This window comes from Hyla sarda, chromosome 2 (genome assembly GCF_029499605.1).
Source record: "Hyla sarda isolate aHylSar1 chromosome 2, aHylSar1.hap1, whole genome shotgun sequence".
Lineage (NCBI taxonomy): Eukaryota > Metazoa > Chordata > Amphibia > Anura > Hylidae > Hyla > Hyla sarda.
The window spans coordinates 381,267,394-381,272,654 of NC_079190.1; positions in this window are offsets into that span (position 1 = coordinate 381,267,394).

Consider the following 5,261-nt stretch of genomic DNA (forward strand, 5'->3'; position numbering starts at 1 on the left):
ATTTACAAAGCCAAGGCAGAGAAATTAATTCCCCAACATCCTAGCTTTCCGCGCTGGTACTTCCTGCCAAAAGGTGTATAAGACCTTGATCTCACCCCCAGGGAGACCTATAGTCTCGGGGGTGGGCTCCGTCACAGAGCCATTATCCAGGTATCTGGATTGGCTTCTGCGACCCCTTTTGCAGGAGATGCCAGCGCTAGTAAAGGATACTAACCAATTTCTGAATTGTTTGCAGAACTTAGCCTGGCCTGAGACCTGTCTGCTCGCATCAATCGATATCAAGTCGCTCTATACGAGCATACCACAAAAATTGTGAGTAGACTGTATTAGGGAATTACTGGAACATACAGGCAAACAAGAGGGTACCATTCAGTTTTTGTGATGCACTCACTTTTGTTTTGAACAACAATTCGTTTCAGTTTGACGGGCAGTGGTACACGCAAACGGGGGGTTTGGCTATGGACACCCTTGTGGTGTGTACCTTTGCCAATTTACACGTGGCTTTTTTTTAAAGTAAACTTGTGTTTTCGGAAAAAAATCCTTTCCTCAGGTTCGTCAGGTGCTATCTCAGGTTCGGGGATGACGTGTTCATGGCCTGGGATGGCACCGTGACGGACTCTGAGGATTTTGTATGGTATCTGAACACAGTAAATGATATGAATCTTAAATTCACGTATAAGATTGACAATGTGCAGGTGGAATTTTTAGATGTATTGGTGAAGATTAACAATGAACAGGTCACTACAATGAGTTATAGGAAGCCGTCAGCCTTCACTTCTCCAGCTATCATCCTTCTCATGTTAAACAAGCAGTTCCTTACGGGCAGTTTTTAAGGCTGCGCCGAATAAACAGTACGGATGAAGGTTTTATAACGGAGGCTGGAGAATTGAGGAAGAGGTTGCTTGCGAGGGGTTACCCTAAGGAAACATTAGACAGAGCTCTAGATAGAGCCTTGTGGCAGGATAGAAGTCATCTGCTTAGGAGGAAGAAATAGAAGAAAAGAGCTCAGACACAATTCCACTCCTGCAAAGAATGAATTATTTTCCTTCTCTTTTAGATTCAGCCCAATGGCGAATCAGATAAGGAAAATAATTCAGAAGAATTGGTTTCTAATTAAAAACGATACAGAACTTAATAAAATTGTTCCCCACAGACCCATGATTACCTTCCAAAGGTGTAAGACTATAAAAGACCAGGTAACAAGAAGCAAGTTCCAATCTGAATAGAAACCCAATGCAGATTGGGCCCGATCGGGAACCACCGCTGTGGTTGCTGTTCTTGGTGTCCCAACTTCAAACCAGGTAAATATACAAAGGTTGGAGGAGTGGACATAACAGTCAAATCTCTAACAACATGTAGCACCCCATGGGTTATATATGTACTTACCTGCAGTTGTGGAAGATTCTACATAGGTAGCAATAAGAGACCCGTTCACACCAGGTTCCGAGAACATGTCTACTCCGTGCGCTCGGGAAAAGGTTCACCTAGATTCATTGCTCACATGAATGAGGCGCACGGTGGAGACAGCAAGGATCTGGTGTTTCAAGGTTTTAAACCAGTCTAAAAGAGAAGGTTGTGATTTGAGAAAAATCCTCCTACAAACGGAGGCTCGATGGATAATCAAAACTAATGCACAGGGGAACCTCGGTTTAAATGAAAGACTGGATTTTAGTGTCTTGTAAAATTTTAATGATTCGTCGTAATGTTTCATCTTTTTGTATTGCATAAATAATGGAATTTGGTTTTATTATTGTATTTTTGAAATTTACATTTTTGTTAACCTTGGTGCACTGGTTTTGGCGCACTGCAGCAGGTGCATGAAAAGTGTCCCACGTTCCCCGGTTTGTCTGATTGCTCTGGGCTGACTCACGACCTGAGTGGAGCAATACAAGAGGGGTTGGAGTGCCGACTTCTGTTTCTTTTTGTACACTGAGAGCAGCAGAAAGCTGAACAGATAAGATATTGATATTAGAGATGGGCGAGCTTACAGTAAATTTGATTCGTCACGAACTTCTCAGCTCGGCAGTTGACTTTTCCGCCATAAATGAGTTCAGCTTTCAGGTGCTCCGGTGCGCTGGAAAATGTGGATACAGTCCTAGGAAAGATTCTCCTAGGACTGTATCCACCTTTTCCAGCCCACGGGAGCACCTGAAAGCTGAACTCATTTATGCAGGATAAGTCATCAACTGCCGAGCGGAGAAGTTCGTGACAAATCGAATTTACTCTAAGTTCGCTCATCTCTAATTGATATGTTGAGACTTCTTACACAGGTGGTCCTACCACTGTCACAACTGCTGTAGAGCTGGGGTAAGATGACTTGGGTTCAACCATAGAGACTATCTGCATACTATAGATAAAACAATGCTGAAGGCCACATTTATCTTTATAGCAAATTATGAGCGTTTCTCAGCAATGGCACCAATAATTAATGTGTAGATAATGCAGGAGGCTTAGTTAAGCTGTGGTCGTTTTTTTCGATAGAATAGCATAGTGATGTAATGAAATATGGAGCAAATGCAAAAAATGGCCATTAGATGGCACTACAGGGCTGCAAGAAAATGGGCAGAGTAATTTAGTAGTGTACAAGAATGAGTTATACATTTACTGCTGATAAATGTAACAGCTAGATTTAACTCTTTATATGCTGTAATCAACTGAGAATTTGGGGTACAGCTCTGAAAGAGGGGTACAGTGTTGCAAAGTCACAGGTGCTAATTCACAAGTGTACCAGTCCAAAGTTTTTCTGTACTCGATCCACTCTCCTGTATGTGCAAATGTGTGCTGCTAGGGAGTTAGGCCAGCAATAAAGTGACACCCCCTGTAGGTAGCCACTTACCAGTAATACTAAAGGTGTTCTAAAAAGTCCAGAAATAGTATAGTCATAGACACTCAACCTTGTGGGTCACACTCTGCAGTTATAAGCCACACTGAAGGTGGGTCCTCAACCCGGGAGATTGAGGTACTGGAGAGCTCCTTAGTAGATGTAGGACACTATGGAAAAAGCTACCATTAAAAGCTTATCGGTGCAGACAATAGAGGGTGGCAGTGAGAGGTGGTATGCAGGATGGCACCACTGCTTCCGTACTGCATCACCGGTTGTTGTAATGCAGGCCTCAGGTCCCTTCCTTCACATTGTCAGAGCGGGTGTGCTCCTCTTCTATATGATGGTGGCCACTGAGTCCACTATGCTCGCTACTGCAACTAGGCAACCCTAGTCTGTAGGGCCAGCATGCCACAGCTATATCAATACATGCCGGTTCAGAGCCACCAGCAAGCCCAGTGGATCAAGCCATGCAGCAGAAGATAGGAAGGTGGCAACAGAATCGGGTGGCAGACAGGTCAAACTACTTCTAGACATCCAGTCAGGCTCACTAGGGTGGTATGGAGCAGGAAGGCTCCCATTCATGGCTCTCCTTTCCTTGGCTGCTGGCTTTGCACCGGTAATCTGCATGGAAAAGAAGTGACATGGTCTCCCGCCGTATTGACCAAAGCTCTGGAACCACTACAGTACTGCATACAGGTGAGATTTTTACCCTAAGAAACTGAATGACATGGGACTTGCATATAGAAAAGACAAATTATTAAAACTAACACCTAAGGCTTCTTTCACATGGCCATTAGGACACTGCAGGGTGATGGCTGTTAAAGGCTGGAAAAGAAAAAAACAAAAATAGAGCCGAACGTCTGTTTAGGGTCGTGGCACAACGACATTGTGAGAGTAGCTAAAAAGGGAGAAAACAGGGTTAAAAAATGGCCATGGAATGGCCGAAAATAATGTTATGTGACAAATCCCTAATCTGTATTGGTGTTGTGCATTAATAACTCAATTATGAATTATGGTCATAAAAATTTATTATGAAAAATTATGAAAATTATTACAAATCTCAAAATTATGACCTGGTGAATTGTAGACAAAGCTAATCAATACAATTCACATCTGAGTCCGACTATTTCCTCAGATATCAACAAGTTTTTTTTATGACTGGATGACATTAACGCTGAAGGATGTCGTTTTGCAATATACAATAATACACAGGTATTATAAAGTATGCAGATTTATTGGTTATAAGATTATAAACATAAATGAGTAATAAACACAATGATATATGCAAATGAATATCAATTAGATATTAGTAAACAGTATAAGCTTGTTAATTGACTACATATACTGTATTTATTGGGGTATACCACGCACCGGCCTATAACGCGCACCCTCATTTTACCAAGGATATTTGGGTAAAAAAAGTTTTTTACCCAAATATCCATGGTAAAATGAGGGTGCGTGTGTGTGTGTATGTGTATACCCCGATACACCCCCAGGAAAGGCAGGGGGAGAGAGGCCGTCGCTGCCCGCTTCTCTCCCCCTGACTTTCTTGGGGTCTAGAGCCCTGCTGCCGCCACTTCTCTCCCCTGGCTATCTGCGCCGCTGCCCGTTCTCTCCCCCTGACTATCGGTGCCGGCGCCCCATTGCCGGCGCCGATAGCCAGGGGGAGAGAAGCGGCGCCGCAATGGGGCAGCGGCGCTGACAGCACGTCATGCGCCGCGCCGTGCAGCACATAGCAACGACACAGGAGACGCACACCAGAGGCCTGAAGCAGCGCGGACCCGACCCCGGCAACAGGTAATTATGCAACTGGGGATGGGGGGAGGCAACGGGGCAGCGGCGCCACATTGCCGGCACCGCTTCTCTCCCCCTGGCTATCGGCGCCGGCAATGGGGCGCTGGCACCGATAGTCAGGGGGAGAGAAGGGCTGGCAGCAGGGCTCTAGACCCCAGGGCAGGCAGGGGCAGAGAAGCCAGCAGCGCTCGCTTTAAATAATTGAACTACAGCGGTTTATCGGCGTATAACACGCAGGTAGACTTTAGGCTAAAAATTTTAGCCTAAAAAGTGCGTGTTATACGCGGATAAATACGGTAAGTAGAACAATACATGTGAGTAGTAAGTAACTTGTTAAAATAAAACAAAAGCCACTAGTTTAGAATATCATACAAGAAAAAGGTTACATATCACTCTATTCAGAGGAACCTCATGATATTAAGGTTGGCAATATCTAATCATAGACATATCAATATTTAGAATGCTAAATTCACTCCCCGCCCCCTTCTAACCACTACAAATTACATGACTCCAAGAATGGGGAAATCATCTAAGGATATAAATATGGAAGAAATATGATATATTTCCCCCCCCCCCCATTCTGGACTATTTTCTATACATTATCTTGGTAAGACAATTAGCAGAGATATATGATCTTGTTAGG